At 54.7% G+C, this 20,487-nt stretch overlaps 1 protein-coding gene across 1 annotated transcript in view; it reads left to right on the top strand.

Moving 5' to 3' along the window:
- Positions 1-20,487, top strand: part of RUNX3 (RUNX family transcription factor 3) — a 60,201-nt gene that overhangs the window by 10,161 nt on the left and 29,553 nt on the right. The window lies entirely within an intron of this gene.

The raw sequence follows: 20,487 nt of genomic DNA, 5'->3' as shown, positions 1-20,487 counted from the left end.
AAATGTTTGAAAAATCTTATACACAGCAAGCATGGATTGCTTTTGTCATCAGAAAAAAGCTACTAAAGATTTTAAAATTTGTAATACATTCAATGTATGGGGGGGTACACTTCAGATTTTTAAAAGCAAATCACTGGGGAAGATTGATCCTGGCAGAATGAGATCTATTTTTACTTTTCCTATCAATGTTCAGAAAAAGAATGTGGGGTTTAGAATCAGAAGCTGTGGGTTTGTCTCCCGGATCCGCCACTTACTGGCTGTGTGGCCACTTAACCTCCCTGAGCCTCAATTTCCTCATCTGTGAGATGGGGATATTGACACTACTGACCTCCCGAGGCTGCTGTGGGGACTGAACCAGACAGCAAAGGGGAGTGCACAGGGGACCCGCGGAGCAAGGGAAGAGCTTTGGTGCAGATGATTTCTGCAGGGGTGGAACCGCGCCTCTCTGTGAGGGGCATTACTCACAGTTCTCGCTCGCTTGGCTCTGTCTGCCATTTCCTAGAAACCAGGAAATGAGGGGGGCATTTCCCACCGTGTGTTCAGCAGATGGTGCCAGGTGTTGAGCAGAAATAAAGGGGCTCTGTGACCAAACAAGACTGGGGAAGGCTGTGTCAAACCATGTTCAACAGAGTATTATGCTGAAGGACTTTTCAGAGCCTTTAATATGCTAAGGAACAGGCTCCTCCTCAGGCTGGTGTGCTGAGGAACCCACTTTGGGAAAAGCTGTTCGATCCACCCTGGCTACAGGCCCTGTGGGGGCAGGGAATTATCTTTTTCAAGGACAGAGGAAATTGTTTAAGACTTGAAAGAGAAATTAGCTGGATCCTCAGTGCAGAAAGGAAAATACAAAATTGGAATTAATAAATGCATTATTGTCTAGGAAATAAAATTATAACAACTCAACTCTTAAATAGTTATAATATCAGCAGCAAACACTTACATATAGCTCTTACTAATGCCAGGCGTGATGTGCTTTACATATCTCTGCTCATTGAATCCTCACAACCCTATGAGACAAACGCTATTACTAAGTCAGTTTTATAGATGAAGAAACTGAAGGCCAGAGAGGTTAATCCACCTGCCCAAGGTCACCCAGCTGGGGTTCCACCCCAGGCAGCCCGCATCTGGAGCCTGTGTACCTCATCACAGCACCGTAGCTTTGAGCTAATCGAGGTATTCTCAATGGAGGAACATTCCTTCGCTTCCACTGGTCCCCTTCCTGGGAAGAACTGGTAGCACTTCCGCAAGCCTGGTCGATCAGAACCACTTTCTTGCTGGGTGAGTCAACACTGGGCTTCAGTTTTCTCATCTGAGAAATGGGTCACTTGTCACCTGAGGACCAAAGAGGGGAGATTTGTAAAGAACAGTGCACAGTCCATTCAGAAGGCACTTGATGTATGGTGGCCCTTTTTCACCAGGGCATTGACTGAGGCCCAGAGAGGGCAAGGAACGACATGGTCAAAATTGAGCTTGGAAAGCACTCCAAAAAAGCCGGGCCAGAATCCCATGGCCCAAGCAAAGGGCTTCTTTCTCATCTGGCTAGGGCCTGTGTTATCCTTCTCATGACGGCACTGTGAGCACTTTGGTGGGGGCCTCTCCCTCTGGGTTCCTCTCCCCGGGCCCCCAGCTCCCCTAGGGGTCCCTCCTACCGAGTCCAGATTCTGTTTGATCTAGCATCATGCCCGAGCCTACTGGCCTGGGCATCTTGCAGAAGTCCCCTGGAATTCCCTCCTCAGGTGCCCCATGCGGGGGGGAGGGGCATGCACACACACCTGCCTCTGCCCGTTTAGGGACCCCCATGCTTGCCTGGTGCTCATTCCTCTGCCCTGACTCACCCCTGAAATTGACTGCGAGTATTGGGCTCGGCACTTTCCATACATCACAACCCTACGGGGTCAGTATTTCGCCCAGAGGAGGAACGTGAGAAATGAAGGCACTTGTCTAAGGTCACGTCGTTTAGGAGCAGTATAGCAGGGCTTCAAAACCAGGCTCTGCCCACCCCTTCGACAGGCAAAGCACAGTGCAGGAAAGGCAGTTCCCGAACACCCACGTGATCTGCTACTCACCCCCACACTTCCCCTGCTCCCATGCATGGCAGGGGCTTTGTTGCTGGGGTGGGAGTTGGGTGGTTGACCCTCATATCCGAGCTGGGTCCTTCCCTCAGTCTGGGCCGGCTTCTCAGGCTGCAACCCAAGGGCGGAGCACAGGGCTCTGAGCTCAGAAGGGGCTCCCGCACTTGGGTTAATGCTCTGCAGCTGCCATCTTGAAATTCTTATTTCATCTTGAATTTCATCTTTGGATTTGTGCTTTGTAAGTGAAGTTGAATGAGACAGAGGAGCATGCGGGGACTTGGGGCCTGGGCTCAGGCGGGCCAGGCGTGAGTGTGGGCATGGGGAGGACAGGTGCACATGACCCACACACCAAGGTTTTGGCGGGGAGCGGATGTCTATGAGGGTCTGCACTCACCCCACAGTGTCCCCATGTCCAGGGGAGTGCAACATTAAATAGCAAATACAAACATCATGACAAGTCAAGAGATGCCATGGAAGAAATCTAGGAGCTTTCAACAGGGATCCTATATGTTCCGCAAGTTAGGTAGCTGGCCGTGCCTGAGGATTGGGGGAACACGTGCAGTCCCCAAAGATACAGCGTGGGTGGCAAGGGAGCCCAGACCCATGCTGCTTTTTTCCCACGTGAGAGGAGTGGCAATTCCTCAGGTCGTTTCCTGGGGCATCCTGGGCTTTGTCAGGAAGAGAAGACCCAGTCCAAGGGCCTGGGGACGTGCAATTCCTTCCAGTGACTGAACTGAGTTGGGCATTTCTGCCTGGGACTGCTCGAGGGTACGCACCAGCTCAGACTCCCGGGGCGGTCCCGTACCCTGAGCAGAGGCTCGCCTCCCAGCTAAGCGCAAGAGGGGATCTGGACTTCCGTGCCCTCCCTGGCTGGACCAGGCCCCAGGCCAACACTCAGCCCCCTGCCCCAGGGAGGCTTGGCCCAGAAGAGTGGGCCAGAGGTGGTGGGTGGGCTCCTGATGGCTTCCCTACCCACCCGGACAGTGGGCCGGTCAGACAGACACCTGACCTGGGCTTTTAGATACATCACGGCTGATGAAAAGCTCATAGTGGCCCCTACTGACTGGGGGAGGCAGGACTAGGCTCAGTCAGTGACATCCCGAACTTGTGATCAAGCTGTGCTCAAGGTTGGGGCTCAGTTTGTGCCCATTCAGGGAGCTCAGATGAGGGTCTTGGATGTCTTGTTCACAGCCGAGCCCCCAGTGCTGAGCTAGATCTAACTCATAGGATGGGCTCAGGAAATACAGCTGGGGGAATGAATGAGTAAACACAGTCTGCTCAGGGAGCCCAGCCCTGGACCCTGAGAAGATCTGAACTTTCAAATCAGCCAGACCTGGCATCTTTGCTCTGCCGCTCCCTCCCATACGGCTAGTTGCCTTCCCTTTTGCTCAGTTTCTTCATCTGCACAATAGGGAGAATGACAGCACAGAGAATTTACTAAGACAATATTTCAAGTGCTCAGCTCCGCCCGTAGCCCATGTGAAACGCTCAGTGTGTGAGAATTAATACCATTATATTAATGCTCAGAGTTTTCTCTCTGGCTCTCAGATCTCAGGCCTCCGCATTTTTTGAGTGTTTTTCCATAGTTTCCAATTTTTTCCAATGTGCTCATATTAGAGCTGACCCTTGAACAACACGGGTTTGAACTTCAAGAATCCACTTATACGTGAATTTTTTTCCCCCATAAATACAGCACAGCACTGTAAAAGTATTTTCTCTTCCTTCTGATTTTCCTGATAACATTTCCTTTTCTCCAGCTTACTTTATCGTATAGAATACATGTGACATACAAAAAATTAATCAACAGTTGATGCTATCAGTAAGGCTTCCGGTCAATAGTAACTAAGTTTTGGGGAAGTCGAAATTTATATGCAGATTTTCATATGCTGCACAGGGGTCAGCGCCCCAACCCTCACATTGTTCCAGGGTCAAAACCAGTTTTATCACAGGGGCGGGTGTGTGTTGTGTGACGGACCCAATCGATGCTGTGTCTTAACAGCATTGTTTTAAACAGACAATAAATGAAAGGAGGCAAGTCAGAGTCAGCTTCTGTCACGTATCCCCTGGGGTCCCAGCCTCTGGAGGCCCTGACAACATTTGAGGCCCTGTGCCCCCGCTCCGGGCATGCACCCCTGCCCTGCATGCACCCCTCCCCCCATTCATTAGCCTTCAGGTCAGACCAGTACCAGCGAGGGGTTCTGGGTAGGACCTGTGGGTGTGGTGGGGCCTCCGTCACAGCTCAACAAAGCCCGGCCTCCACCTTAGGCCCCAGCACTCGCCCCACCCCCACTGTGCACCTAGGAACATGCACATGCTCACACAAGCAAACATGCAGGAGAGGCCACACCCCCTACAACAGACACCCGGACTTTTCAGGAACCCCTGCCCATGGGGACCAAGGGACACCTGGTGATGTGGTCTGAGGGAGGCCTCAGGGGAAGCTGCTTTACCCCTACCCAGGCTGGTCCTGCGTCTCTGGCCAGGAAGTCCCTCCTCTTCCTGGGAGTCCCCAGACACCTGCCAGTGGCCCCTGTCCAGTGGACTGGTGCTTGAGGGACAAGGCCTCACGGGGAACCCAGGACTGACGGCACAGGGTAGAGGCCCTGGCCCAGAACAAGTTTTCCCGGCTGAGAGAGGCCTCAGAGATGCCTACAGGGGACCCATCATCTGACAGGTGGGAAAACTGAGGCCAAGAGAGGGAGGGGCTGCCCAGGGTCCTCAGGAAGGTGGCAGTGGGGGAGGTGGCCTAGCCCCATGGCCGTGCACCGCAGAGGCGGCAGCAAGGAAGGCAGGCTCTGGGTGGGTCAGCTTCCCCACACATCTCCCTGGGGCCATGTGGGGGCCTTCCAGCTCCAGCGGTCTGATCTTCTGGGAGCTCTGGAAGGCTTCAGGGAGCTCCAGGTGAAGTCCACACAGCTCCCTGGGTGGTGGGGGAAAGAGGATGCAAATAGGAAGGGGCCCTAGGGACCTGGGTTAACCCCCTGAACTCATTTCTGGCCTCTTCTTCCTGTGGGTCAGTTAAAAAATAGCCTCCCATCTGCCAGGGCTGGGGGTGGGGGGGCAGGCTCCATCTGGGGCTGTTCGGGTCCCCCTAGCCTAGTACTCAGACCTGCTCACTCCAACACCGCCCCCCCGGCCCCAAGACCAGGCTGGGCTGTCTGTGGCGAGGTGGCCCATCTGACGAGTTCTTTCTCCCTTTGACTCAGCACTGAGTATCACCACCACTTTGCGGAAGCAGTCGCAAGCCCAGGGGGCTGTCGTCTGAGTCTCTGCCCGCCCATTTTATAGATGGAGAGGGTGAGGCGAGGCACGGTGGCATCAGGACGTAGGGCAGGATCTGTCCACCAGCTTCTAGGCCAAAGCCCTGCCCTTGCTTCCTAGGGATGCTGGACTGTGCCCCCCTCAGGGAGCAGGCAGCAGGAATAGTGGGGCAGGGTCTTTGCGTCCCCAGATTAGAAAGCCCACCGTTCCCTGGAGCAGAATCGGCAGTCTACCTGGGTGTGGCCCCGGGAAGATGGGACAGTCAGCCTCACCTGGAGTCAGGCTGACCTGAGGCCGATCCCAGGTGCCCTGTTTCTCTGCTCTGTGACCTCAGCCAGGCCACTTAGTTCTCAGACCCTCAGGATCCTCATCCGCAAGATGGAAGACAGCCATGCCTGCCCTGGAGAGTACTTGTGAGGACACACGGAGATGCACAGGGCCTGGTATGTGGTGAGCTCAGGTAGCAAATTATTAACAAGTATGAGGTCTACACACGCCTGAGGTCACAAGCACCCTCAGATTGTGGTCATCTGTGAGGCTGTTCTGGTTGGAGCTGAGTATCTGGGATGGAAACCATAAGCCTTAGACCATAAGGTGGACAAATGGCTGAGTAAATGGGTATTTTCAGCCCAGTGGAACTGGCTGGCTCAGAACTGGCCCTAAGGGAGGAATCTGGGATGGACCTAAGATGTGCATACCAGGGTGTTCCCGGCAGTGTCTTCATAACAAATGCACAAACACCCGAAAGGGCCAGCCACGAGGGAACACTACGGTGGTCCAGCGGGGAAGCGGGGGTGTCTTCACACTCCCCCTCCCCGTCCCCCCCACCCCACCCCCATGCCCAACAGCACAGACACATGCCCTGCCAATGGGGAGGGGATTTAATGAGCAGGGCAGGAAACATACACAATGTATTGGTGCGTTTCATAAGCAGGTTGAAAACAGCATGTAATATATGTTCCCAATGTTAGAAAAGAAAAGGAGGTCGGGGGAGGAGAGAAGAAATTAAATCTATACGTACAGTAGGAGCACCAGAGGGCTAAAAACCAAAATGTTAACAATTGTTCTGGGTGGCAGGATTATGGGTGGTTTTAATTTTCTTCTTCGTAATTTTATTATTTTCCAATTTTTCTTTAATGAATGTGTATTATTCTTATAATCAAAAAAAAATGTGTTTTACGAGATGGAGTGGGGGGATTAGAGATTGTTCTTGTCCTTTAATAGACTCTAAAACTGAAGCCCAGTGTGAAAAAGATGAATATTCATTCATTCGCTCATCCATCCATTCATTCCCTCACTTACTTATTCACTCATCCATTCATTCATTCATTCACTCATCTATCCATCCATCCATCCATCCATCCATTTTCAAATGCTTCTAGACACCTCCCTAGAGCCAGGGTCTAAGCTTCACAGTCAAAGGGCTTAAGGTGACCCATCTCTGATCTCAGGGAGGTCACAGTCTGGGGCAGAAAAGGACATGATGGCAAGTCCTTACGATGCTTTCAGACAAGGGACCACAGGAGTAGTGAAGAGAGGGGGGCCAGGGCATCCTGGGAGCATCAGAGATGGTCTCACAATGAAGGGAAATTAGGACAGGGCTTTGGTGCACACGCAGGAGTTCTGGAGTTCCAGAATGGGGGAGGGTACCACTCGCAAAGGCATCATGGGCTATATGAGAGAGGATCTACTCTGTGTGGGAAAGTGTGTCAGGAGATGAAGCTAGAATGTTCTGTGAGCCAGGTTCTTGAGCGGCTTTGAATTGCCTGGCTGTGCCACTCAGTGGTCGCATGACTCTGAGCAAGCTGCGAAACCTCCTGGGCCTCAGTTTCCTCACCTGGAAAATGAGCTAACGACCTCATCAGGTTACTGCAAGAACCACGCTAGGCAACAACTGTAACGCACTCAGAACAGTACCAGGTGTGTAGACAGGGCTATAACACGGTTCGCCTTGATTATTTGCTATTATTTACACTTTATCCTGGAGGCATTCTGGAAACCAAAATGTTCTTAAGCTAAAAATTAACGTTAATTCATTCATGTATGGATTTCATTCATTTGCCAGATGTTTATTGAGACCCTTGTATATACCCAAGCGTGTTTTTAGGCACTGGGGGTAGAGTTGCCAGACCAAATACAGGACACCCAGATTATCTGAGTTTCAGACAAATAAAGAATTGCAATATTTGGGATAACTTTATATGAGAAAAGTGTCCGTCGTTGGTCTGAAATACAACTTAACTGGATGCTCTGTATTTTTATTTGCTCAATCTGGCGACTCTAACTGGAAATGCAACACCAAGTGAAAAAACAAAACCCTTCCCTCCTGGGGGGGACATTCTATGGGGGAGAAGAGACAATTCATAAGTAGAGGCATAATTTCTCAGGCAAGGATAAAGGTGCGGAAGAAGTTTAAATCAAGGAACAGGGCTGTATTGATTTCCTAGTGCTGCTATAACAAATTACCACAAATTTCGTGGCTTAAAACAACACGCATGTCTCATCTTACAGTTCTGGGGGGTCAGAAGTCCTACATGAGTCTCACTGGGTTAAGATCAAGGTGTAGGCAGGGCTGTGTTTCTTTCTGGAGGCTCTGGGAGAATCCATTTCCTCGCCTTGTTGGGCTTCTAAAGGCCACCCACTTTCCTTGGATGGTGGCTCCTGTCAATTTTCCATGTCACATTACCACTGACTGTCCTCTCCTGCCTTCCTCTTCCACTTCTACAAGGGCCCTTGTGAAAAATTGGGCCCACCGAGAAAGTCCGGGATAAGCTCCCCATCTTGAAGTCCTTAACCTTCATCACACCTGCAAACTCCCTTTTGCTGTGTAACGTCACATGTTATTGGTTAGAGGGCTTGGGATGTGGATATCTTTGGGCGCCATTATTGAACCACAGGGGCTCAGAGAAGGCTTTTCACAGAGGGTGACAGGACCTGAATGAGGTGGTGAGCGGACCATGCAGACAGAATGTGAGGGGCTCTCCAGGGAGAGGGAACCCTATGTGCAAATGCCCTGCAGTGGGGGTAGGATTGGTATTTAAGGACCAGCAAGGAAGCTAGTGTGGCTGGATACAGGGAGGGAGCAGGTGGAAAGAGATGAGGATGGAGAGATGGAATGGGGGACCGGCCGTGCAGAATCCCAAAGAGCTAATCCCTCCCCCACTCCTGGCCTTCAATTCCCTAAACCCTGTCCCTAACACCATCCTGCTCTGCTAAGCTGACAGTCACTCCAAGAATACTCGCATTAAAGACCAAACTCCTCCCGGAAGGATTGTAGGATTAGAAGGAAAGTTTCCCTGCAGCATGAGGGATTCAAGCTAAATGTTTAGAAGAACTTCCTGTGTGCTAACAGGAAACGGTCAGTTACCTGCCAGAAAGTTTGGTAACATGTGGGAGACTAGGTCTTGACTGAGGGTCAAAGGGGCCAAGTGCCCCAGGACCCCACATTCAGGGACCAGCCAAGCTCCCAAGGTGAGTGGTGAGTCCTGACCTTGACCACTGGCCATACTGTGACCTCAGGAAGCCACATCCCCTCCCCAGACCTGTTTCTCCAACACAAGAGAGTTGGACTCAAGGATCTTCAAGGTCCTCCCAGGGTTGACCAGCTATAATTCCCACACCCTAAGACTCTCTGACTTTAGGGATCGTATATTCTAGGACAAAAACCTCATAACTGTGTGACCGCAGACAGGTTCGCCTACCCTGCTGAGCCTCAGTCTGGGCACTGTAAGTGGGGGTGACTGCAGAGCCCACCTCCTCGGGCGGAGTGACGGAGCACACAGGCAGCACTCAATGTGAGCTCCAGGGACAAGGATTCTAACGTCACTCTCAGGGCCTCAAGTCTGTGACCCTGTCTCCAAGAGCCTGACATTTGCCGGCTGTGGAATTTCAAGTCTCCAGGAACCCCCGCCCCCCCAGCAACTGCCAGTGTGCCCCCAACGCCCTGGCCTCCCCCATGTGCTGGGTGGCAGGCCTACCCCATGACCACATGAAAAGCCATTCCCCCAGGGTGTCCCCACACCTGGGAAAACCGGCAGCCTGCCCGGCACTGGCCCCGCCTGGTGGCTGGAACACCGGGCAAGATCAATGAAGCCAGGCTGGGCTCCCAGTGCAGCCACCTTGTTCCAATCAGGGCTGGGCGCCTTCCGCTCCAGACCCCCGCCCGGCCCCGAGCTGCTGCCCCTCCCGGGCCCTGCCCAGCAGCCCACGTTTCCAGCCCCGTGACCCCAGAGAAACGGTGCCCACTGCCTGACTCCCCTCTGGCTGCAGGCTGCCCAGACCTGGGCGTTGAAGAACCAGCTGGCCGATGGGGAGGCCAGAGGAGGACCAGGGTCCCGGGGTAGGGGCCGGGTCTGGTCCTGGCATTCGGGCATCAAGCCATACAAGCCCCTCCCACCTGCAGCCTCAGTTTCCTCCGCTGCACGTCGGGCTACTACAAGTCACCCCATCTGGTTTTGGGGGCCGTTGTGAGAAAAGCAGAAGAGACAGGAGGCAGAAAGTGTTTTAGGAAATGTGGACATGCCCAGTACAGAGGAAGGGGGAGAAAGCGGGTGGGAGAAGCCAGTTCTCCCTTCCTCCATCTGGGTCCTTCTCAGCCTCCAGGTCTTGGCCGGATGTCACCTCCTCTGAGAGACCCTCACTGAACACCTGCTCTAAAGTATGGGTGACCATCTCCTCCTCCTACACACCCACCCAGTCATCTTCCATCCCCTAGTCTTCGTCTGTTTTATCCAACATCCCAAGATGCTATCAAATATTGGCGTTTGTCTGTTTACCTCCTTGTTTATCTTCTGCCTTCCCCGCCGAATCAAAGCTGCATGGAGCTGCTGCCTGTTTTGTCCATACCTGTACCCCCCGCACCTAAAACAACCACCGGCACGTAGGCTGGAGGTACTCAATGAGTGTTTGCTGACCAAGCAAATCTAGAGCCTCCTCCCTGTCTGCTTCTCATTTCTCCTCTTCCTGTCCATCCCAGCTCCCCGCATCGGGCACAGGTCTCCCTGAGGACAGGACTGGGAACATTTTCCCCTGCACTCCTATGGATGGGGCCAGGCCTCTGTGAGCTGAAGGAGCTTCACATCATCAAGCCCAGCCCTGATTTGACTGAGCCTCAAAGATGGGGCAGTAAGAGGGCCCAGCTCCCACCGTAGGTCTGAGCACCTTCTAGGATCCCCTTCCAGAAGCCCCCTCAGGTGCAGCCAGAGACACACAGGTGCTAAACGTCACATTCTTGCCAGTGACAAATGCATGCCAACAGTAAATGACAAAGAGTGCCCAGTGTTTGAGCCTGTGGCCTAGACATGCCAGGCAGGGATTTATGAGCCTGCTCAGGTCTCTGGCTCTGCCTACATCCTCAGCACCTCCCTGAGGACCATGGGCCTGGTAGGCAAGCAGGGTAGGTAGGCTGGCGTCACTCCGGGAGCAGATCTCCCTGGCCGCACCCCCCAACACCAGCCATCCAGCCCTGCTGGCCTTTGGTCTCTCGGGGTCACCTGTGGACCCTGGGCCACTGCTCTGTCTTGCTTCCATGGTGTCTACGCTCCCTGTGTAGCCAGACCAGGCAGCCCAGGCTGCCGGGTGCAAAGTTCAGCTCTCACATTTACCTGTGGGGTGAACTGGAGCAAGTGACTAACCTTCCTGTGCCTCAGTTTTTCTAGTGTCATAATGGGGATGATGACAGGGGGCCCAACACATAAGGTGGCCATAAGAATTAAATGAAATAATACCTGTAAAGCATAGATAACATTCTTTATTATAATTGAGGGTCCCGGGTTCCTGGGGTAAGCAAAGCACAATCTCAGCATCAATAGAGCTTGGTTCAAATCCCAGCTCTGCCGTTTCCTGGCTTCCTCAGTCAAGTTCAGTTCCTCGCCCATAAGGAGGCCCAGTGACACATATCTGGAGGACTACTGGTAAGATTTAAGGAGCTCAGTAGGGAGCATGCTCAGCGGGGCCTGGGGACCCAGAAATGCCCCATGTGGGAGTGCTGCCAGGAGGAGGATGGCTTCAGAGGCCACCAGATCATTTGGCTGAGATTGAGCTGGTAGATAGGACAATCTTGTTGAAACAGTGATCTGGTCGAGAATAAACACGCCCCAGTTTTGACACACCATGGGCAGTTTTGCAACCATATACAAATGTAAGCATTTTTGTCCATTTTTTTTTTAGAGCTTTGGTGGGGGTGGGGAGGAGCTTTTTCTATTTTTTCCCCTTTGCTTTTCTTTTACAATGTTTTATTGTAAAATATAGTAACAGAAGAGTATATAAAATATAAATATTGCTTAAAAAATAATAATAAGACAGACATCCAGAATAAATAATAAAACAGAAGCCACTTAGCTGTGGCTTCCAGACCTGGACACTTAGGGCCTGACAGGCTGAGGTGGACTGGGGAGCAGGAAAGGAGGGACAAGACCAAGCCTGGGCCTTCAAAAGGCTTGTGTAGGGGAGAGCTGGGCCAGTGGGCAGGAACTCAGAGTCAGGTCCAGCTGCCAGTGAGCCTCCTATGTGACCCTGAGCATGTCTCTGACCTCTCCTGGACCTCAGGAGCCCCAGAACTGTCCTAGATTAACATGGAATTCTAGAACATTGAAGATGGACAGTCCTCCTGAGGATCAAGTGTGGCCCAATGCACTTAGCTCCCTGATGAGGTGTCTGATGCCCAGAGAGGGAAGGGACTTATCCAGAGTCACCCACCAAGAAACAAGGGGACGGCTCCCCTGGAGCCAGCAGCCAGGTCCATGAGCCTTGGGCCTAGCCCAGGTTATAGGTCATGATCGTCTTTAGGCTCCCTTCAGGCCCAGTTTTCCAGGATTCATTGAGGACTGGGACTCCTTTGAGTTGATCAGGACATAGGGTGCAACTGCTTCCCCAACCAGGGAGGGTGGCAGAGGGAAACTGGAGCATGAAAGAGTGGAGGAAGCCACAGAGAAGAACTTTCAGGTGTTTAGAACCCAGCACTGGCGAGGGGTGGGGGAGGCCAGGACTCCAGCTACATCCCCGGCCAGACTGGAGACAGTGACCCACATAGAGAGCTAACACATTTACAAGCCGAACAAACAACTATAAAACCGGGACACCCCCCACCCCAGCCGTCTGGATGCAGTCCCCATCCCTATCGCACAGCATGGTACGGAGTGCTCCACTAGCCACTGGGCATGCGCCTGAGCACCCTCACTTCTCTGGCCTCTGTTATCCCTTCTGTTATTTGGAAAAAAAAAAAAAAAGCTTGACCACGTGCACCGCCACCCCCACGGAGCATGGTGAAAATGAAATATTGCAGCCCGCGGAGTGGTTCAGACACTGGCTTTGGAGGGAGAGGGACCCGACTCCAAATCCAGGCTTCCTTGCCACGTGGAACACTCTCTGAGTCTCAGCTGCCACATCTGCGCAATCCACACGATTGTTCTAAAGTTCATCTCGGATAATGTCGGCAAAGTAGGTGCTCAAAAAGACATGACTCCCCAGGCCAGGGGAGATGTTGCCATTGGCTGGCGGGGTGACTTGTGGGCAGGACTGCTTACCTAATTTGGGGGGGCTCGGTGCAAAATGAAAATGCAGGCCCTTTGTTCAAAAAAGTCTGAAGGATTTCGAGGCAGTGAAGGCAGAGCAGGAGATCAGGCACGGGCCCTTCTGCAAGCAGGACATGGGGTTACAGGCCTGGGGAAGCCAGCCCTGCCAATGGGGCATGGTGGGGCCGCGGAAGCCCAGCTCAGGTGGAGGGGCTGAGGCCCTTCCCCTGGGGCTCCCACCACCTCTCCCCGGGGCTGCAGCTGGGATCCCGACCGCCGGGCCCTGCCACTCTCGTGGCCACGGGAAGCAGCATAAAAGACCGACTGTTCTCCACCTCGTTCTGCCCCGTTTTTATCTCATGCCATGCATACAGCACATAGTTGATTTCTTTCCGCAAAGGGCTGCGCTTTTTTTCTTTTCCAAGGGCGACACTGGAAAGCCATGTGGCTTTTATTGCTGGCAGGAATGTCTGAGGCGTTCCTTCACCACCACATGAAATGGAGCCGTAATCTTCATCTGCGTAAGGCCAAAGCCCCCGGTCGCCTCAGAGCCATCAGCCTCTGAGATTAATTAAGGCTTCACAAGGACTGACAGCCATTAGGACCTTTTTGGGGAGGTGGAAAATCCCTAATGGGACTGGGTGGGCGGTGGGGTGAGGAGGGCCCACCACAGGGAGGAAGGCACCCTGGACCAGAATCAATGAGAGAGGGTGGGATGGGGTTCCAGACTCAGCCCCTGGCCTGGGCAGTGACTTTGAAGGAGACCCTTTCCCTCCCTGGGCCTCAGTTCTGCCACTTGACAAACGGGAGATTTGGATATGATATCTCAGAGCCCTGTTGAGGCTGACTTTCTAAAATTCTGAATCCTGCCCACAAGTTTCATGCCAGGATTCTAATTCTCTTCCATGACTCTAACTTCAAGCATCTGATTCTGGTCCATGAGAACAGAGTGTGGGGCCAGGCTGCCTGGTTGGAATCCCGGCTCCATAGTTGCCCAGCTGTGTGACCTTGGGCAAGTTTACATCTTCAGTTCTCTCACCTATAGAATGGCAGTGATGCTGTACCTCCCCAATAAGGGTCCTGTGAGGCACAAATGAGCACAAAGTGTGGGATCAGGCCTGGCATGCCAGACTTAACCGTAGTCAGTAATGATTAATAGAGCTCAAGATTCTAATCCCGTGGTTCCAATTCAATTCCAAATATTGGGTTTGGACTGGCGGCTATTCTTGCCATCTGATTAAGGCTTGGAGATGGTTTGGACCTGAATACCCTCCCGTCTTTCCTCCACAATAGGGAGTATGAGAGGTGACAGCCACAGAGGAGCCCTTTCCCTCCCTGACTGCCAGAGCTGAAGCCCCTTCCTGGGCCGGGGAAAGAGTATGCCCTTTCCAGAACCCTCCTGGGCTCCGAGTTACCCAGGTCCCTCTCACCAGTCTCTGTCCCCTGCCCCCCACTAACGAAGAATCCTCTGATTTGATGACTCTGCCAGCAGGGAGTTCTGCACCGGCCCGCTGATGTGGCCGGAGAGTCCCGGGCACTCTGACCAGCCAGCAGAGCAGAGACAGTCTGGATCAAGGAATCCTGTTGAAACAAGGGCCCTCCAGTTCTGAGGCCCAGAGTGGGGAAGCTCTTTACTCTCTGAGCCTCAATTTCCCCATCTGTAAAATGGAGAGAATAAAAGATGCTGCAGAAGCCCCTTGAGGGTTAGCCGTAATTGAGGTGAAACTCCCAGCACACAACAGGACTCCAACTAATTAGGGAAATTATTAGTCATAGACCAAAGGGCTCTACCAGAATTATTTCCCTCTTTCATAAATGACCAAAGTGAGGAGCAGGGAGGGCAGTAGGAAGACCAGACCCCTTGACGGAAGCCGAAACCAGAGCCCGCTTCCCTGGCTACTGATGGGGTCTGCCTCCTCGCCCCTGGCCAGGCACATGCTGAGACCACCTCTCTCCATCCTTCTCTCCTGTCTCTCCAATTCCCCAAGCTGAGTGCCCTCTCAGGAGGACCTACAGGGGAGTTGGGGGCGGAGGTCCAGGGCTTCGCAAAAGAGGGAGTCAGTGCCACCTGATGAGGTGGGAGGTGAGGAAAGGGGCCCCTTGGACTCGACCCCAAAGTCACAGTGAAACCTACCTGGGGGTCCACGGGGAGCCAGCCTGGTGCTTCCAGGGACCGTGGAAGCTCACTCCTACCGTTCCGATGGGGATGCTGAAGACCTGAGGGAGACACACAGACTCTGGCATCTCCCCTGGAGCAATGGGTGTTCATGGTCTCATCTGTACGTGAGGCACTGGGGGACCATCGTGCGGGTCCGGGTGGATGTCAGGGGTGGCTGTCCGCCCACCTTGCTTTTGGTCGCACCATGCTGCCCGCTGGCCTTGCCAGGGTTTAGTCCCAAGTCTTGCCTCTTCCTTAGTGAAACAGGTCAAGTCTCTCCCACTTTCTGGGCCTCAGTGTTCCCATCTGTCCCACTGGGGACTACAGCGGAGTCTACCTCCTCACAGGCAGGTTCTGAGGCCGGAGGCGAGCAAGAGGTGGGTAAGCCTCAGCAGACCACCTGTGCAGCCCCTTTCAGCCTCCCAACCTGGGTTGGAAGGTTCTGCTGATTTCCACACCTATGGCTATTCCACACCAGGTCTATCGCCTCCCCACCCCACCCTCTGCTGGCTCCATCACCGTCGTGATCACTAACGTTTATTGAGCACTTTCAATATCTAGACGCCCACTCCTCCCAATGTTTTACTCAACCAGTGCAGGGGTGCATAATCAGGTGGTGCCTCTGATCACCAAATTTTGCGTCCGATCAGGCTTTAACCCCACTCTGGTTCTCCCTAACCCAGAAAATATTGAGCAATATTTCTCTTTGTTTCGATGGGCATAACACCTACGCCCACACGATTGCTGGGATGGAATGAAAGCCTGCACTTAAAGCCCAGACACAGGGCCTGGGCACGGGACTACCTGGGCAGTCCTCCCTGTTGCTGTTCCTCCCCTTCCCCCGACCCCGCCAGGGTTCGGAGGAGGCTCCGCGAGTTGCAAAAGTGACACATGCAGTCAGGGGGAGAGGCAGTAGCTGTGCTCTAACCACAGGGCTCTCTCCAGCTCCCCCGCCCTCCCCTCACAGTCTGGCCCTTTCCAAAAAAAAAAAAAAAAAAAAGCCACCCTGTAATTTGAGAAGCACACTTGTCCTTCTGCACATTCGGGAGCCTTCCAGAGAGGCTACCCACAAGGAATTCTCTGGGGTAAGGGCCCCCAACCCTGCCAGCAACAACCCCTTGACCATATTGTTGTTGTTCTTCATGACCTTTTCTCACTAATTTTTATGTGTGTGTGTGTGTATAAAAATATATATGTATAAACACACATATCTGAAATCGGGATGCATGCAAGGCTTGGTTTAACTAGCAGTATTTTCTTCCTTTTTCTTTCACATGGAGCGATTGATGGCATTTTAGATGTGGTGAAACACCATGCTCCTCCCCTCCTGGAGGGAATCTAATCCTCTGGATTGTGAAATGGAGTGATCAGAACCACCTCCATTCACGGAAGGGGAAACTGAGGCTCACTGAGGGACAGAAATGTCCCATCTTAAGTTCCAGGCCACCAGGCAGGAGGGCTTCACCAGAGTGAGGGTGTGGAGGCCAGGCTGGAAGAAATCATTAACTTCTAGAAGACAGTCCTCTGCTAGTAACTGGACTGGGGCTCCTAGGAGACTTTGGATAGAGGGAACGCAAGCCTCCTTGGGGATGGGGAGGTGGCTAACAGTGTCAGCTGAGGCCCAGAGAGTGTCTGTCTGTAGGAGGCTAGGGGGTGGGGGCCAGTGGATTTCCAGTGAGGGTCTAAGAGCCTAGGGGAAAGGTGAGTCTTCTTAAGGTCCAGGCTCAGGTAGCCCTGTGATGGTTGCTGGAAAACCCTCCCGCAAGCCGCCTCTGCCTAGAGGCAGGTCACAGACAGACCTTACCTACCCCAGGCAGCCCCTAGGCAAACCAAGGGGGGTGCAGGATAGCCATGGACTAGGCTCTGAGTCCTGGAAGCTTTGAACGTGAGAATTGGATATTTCACAAATGGGAAGTATGAGGCCCACAAAGAGGAAGAGACTTGCCAAAGGCCCCCGACAAGGGGGAGGCCTTATTTTTTCAGTGTGATACAAGTGATAGCTTGCATGGATGGAGCACCCCCTATGTGCCAGGCCTGTGCTAAACACCTTACACACATTTCTGTGAGGAGGCCACTATCATTTGCCCTACTTTGCGGATGAAATAGACAAGGGTCAGAGAGGTTTTAAGCAATTTTCCCTAGATCACGGGTAGGTGGTGGAAGAAGGCAAACTGAGGCAGTGGAACTGCAGATCCAGGCCCCTTCCACAACCAGTGAACTTCTTAGGTTTTCCATGCTACATATGTCTGGCACACTTGGGGGATCCTCACCTCTCCCCAGGCACCAGACTCTTGAGGAATCAGACCTGCCCTTGTAAGCTCTCTGGCCTGTGGGGAGACACATGCAGGTACCTTACTACTACCATCACTTTTAGGGTGCACTCCTAGACCCCCTCAAGCGGCCAGAGGAGAGCACCCTGACACATGGTCATTTTGACCCCATGGATCCCACTCCCAGGGGCAAAGGATGCTGGCGGGGGGGGGGGGGAAGTGGCCCCCAGATCCTGAGTTCTGTGGGCCCCAGGTTGGGTCCCTGCTTACCCAACTCTGGGCCAAGGTAGGCCCAGACCTCCTGGCTTCCTCAGCCTGCTGTGGACAATTTGGGCTGCTCTTAGGTGGGAGCGTTTCAAGAGAAAGCAGGAGATTTGTACACCCTCTTCCACTAGAAGAGGGAAAGGAGGTGGCTAGCCATAGAAAACAGGGAAGGAAGGGGGTATCCACGTGTCCCACGTAAGGGAGTGGGAGCTGTCCAACTGTCTCTCGAAATGGTAAAAAGAAAACAGAAAGAGAGAGAGGTGACCCTAGGTTCATTGGTCAGGGATGGGGAGGATGTAAGTTAGCCATAGGTAGAAACTGGGAATTTCTGGCCTGTTCTGCGTGTCCTCCTCAGCCTCTGGCCCCTCAGGATGGGACAGGAGAGGACTGTGCATTTCTGGCAAGGAGAACGTTCTGTGGGTCGGAGGGCACAGAGACCGTCGGGTGCCACAGATGCCAGGGCAGTGGGCATCTGTGTCCATCAGGGGCAGGCAGGTAGGGCAGCCTTTGGTCTGACACAAAGCCATTGGCTTATCCTGTCCGCATAGATGGTGAGGAATCGTCTGGAACGTCTGTCCAGGAAGGGCAGTTCATAGGAGGCGGGCCGTTGCGCCTGGACGCGGGACCCAAGCTGGCACACGTCTGTGGGCAGGGCCTGGCCGGGCAACTCCGCGGCGGGCAGAGTGCAGGCGCCAACTAGCGGTGGCTCCCGAAACTGCTCCCGGCCCGGCGGGCCCCGGCGACCGCAGGCTGGAGACCCAAGCGTCCCCTGGTTCCCGCGCCCACACGCCCACACGCAGTGAGCACCCTCCCGAGGCCTGGACCTCGCCGGATCCTATGCCAGGTGCCGAGACCCACAGGAACCGCATTTTCAGGATGCCCGTTTGTGAACCCGCCGTAGGATGAGGGAGAAATCGGGCGGAGGGACAAGTAAGGGCACGGGTGCAAACCGAAACCACTAGACGAATCGAATTTACAAACCCAGACACATTGGGTCCTGGCCCCACAGCCGCTCCAGGGCCACACGCGTCGCTCCCCCTCCCCGGTCCCGGGCGGTACCTGGCCACAACTTGGTGGGCCTTTTGGCGGGAAGCTCCCAGAGGTCGGACGCGCCAAGGCCCTGGTGCCTCGTTTTCTTCTGGTTCCGCCGCTACAGCCTGCGCTCCCGAGAGAGCAGGGGCCTTGGCCCCGGCGATCTGCAACTCCGAGATGCAGGCTCTATAAAAAGATCCCGTAGGGCCCTTCGCTGTCCCTGCCTTCGAAATGGCCCGAGGGTCTGACGTGAAGCTACGACAGGGGCAGGGACCAGCTCTCCAGGTGGTCGAGGTTGGGCCAGAGCCGGCCCGCCCTGAAGCGCACGCGGGGCTTGAATTCGTTGCGCAACGACGAAATGGCGCGCACTGCGCCGGGGTCAGATCTGGGGCGCGATCTTGCGGCCAACTTCGGACCCTATCCTTCTTCCCTTCTGAGGCTCGGAATCTGTCTTGCTGCACCTGTCAAGCGCCCGGAACAACGAACATTCAGCCCAGTCTCCGAGACGGCGGGGAGACTCGGCGCGAGCCCGTCGGTTCCCTAGACTCCAGGGAGCCCATCTGGGGCGACAATCCAGAATGAATGGGGGCTTGATTTTTGCAGTTCCCCTCCCCGCTGTAGCTTGTCCTTAGGCCTAGGAGGCGGGAGAGGCCAGGATTGTTTGCCGTGAAGCCCTGGGAGTCGCTGGGCCGCGCGGGCGGGAGTGAGAGCGACGGTGCCTCCGCGGAGCGGTCTGCGTCCCTGCGACGCGGCCGGAGCACACCGCCGCGTAAGACGGAGGCATGGGCCCTCGGGGAGCCAGTTTGCATCCACACGGAGGAAAAAAATTGCCTCCTCTGGAAGCCGGGGGGCCCTTAGCTTGGCAGCCATCCTCGCGTTCGCCGCACGCTGGTCTCCCTGCCGTGGACCCGCGTCCTCTTGCACGATGCAGGACCGTGGCTATATGCGCGGGGCAAAAATCAGGGGGAAACACTCGCGTTTTCCAGGCCCCATCGTGTTTTTCAAAGAATCACAGGCCGCCACAACGAAGAACGACGAAGCAAGGCCTGCACGGTCCTGAAAGTTGCTTTGGGGGGAGCGGAGAGGAACGGGGTTTGTCACCCGCAAGCCAGATTCCAGCCCGCGGGGGACACCCGTCTGTCCCCGGTTGGCAACGGGGCCAACGAGGTCGGGCCCAAAGCCGCGCTGGGCTGGGAGCTGCAGAGGCGGGTGCTGGTGGTGGGATCTCGTGTGCGGTGGGAGCTCTTGGGCGGAAATAATTGGCGGGACGGCGGGGGGCGCCGGGCACCGGGTGAGAAACCTCTTTGGGGCAGCTCCCCGCTCAATGTTGCCGGCCTTGGAGCCCCCGCGTCCCTCAGCTAAGAGTGCAGGCATCAGAGGCCGAAAGCAGCCGGAGCGGGGAAGGCCCACAGCCACCGGCAGCGGGGAAAGGGCGCGAGAAGGGGAGCCGCGGCCCCCGCGTCAGGGAGCCGCCGCCCAGGAGACAGCCGCAAAGGAGCCCTCTGTAGGGCCCGGGCGTTTTAACCACAGTTTTAGCATTGACCCCCGGGCCCCCGAACTTTCGAGGAGCCCCGGGCTAACGCGCCGGGCCCCCGACCCAGGCGTCCTCCCCGGGGCGGGGCCTTCCGCCCCTCCCCGTTGGGCGGCCTTCGGCGGTCCCCGTTCCTCCCCCCACGAGCGCGGCCGAGGTGCCGGCGATGGGGGCTCCGATTGGCTGCGCGACGCGTCGCTCGGGCCGGCCCCGCCCCCGCGGGCCCCGGGGTACTAGCCCCGCGCGGGCCGGCGCGGCGCCGCCACTTGATTCTCGAGGATTTGTTCTAGGGCTGCGGCCGCGCAGTCAGTGGGGCGGCCGCGAGCGGGCCGCGGGGGCGGGTTTTTTTTTTTTTTTTTTTTTTTTTTTTTTTTTTTTTTTTTTTTTT

This window comes from Neomonachus schauinslandi, chromosome 4 (genome assembly GCF_002201575.2).
Source record: "Neomonachus schauinslandi chromosome 4, ASM220157v2, whole genome shotgun sequence".
Lineage (NCBI taxonomy): Eukaryota > Metazoa > Chordata > Mammalia > Carnivora > Phocidae > Neomonachus > Neomonachus schauinslandi.
Note: the sequence above shows the minus strand (reverse complement) of the source record. Positions and strands in the feature narration are given on the sequence as shown.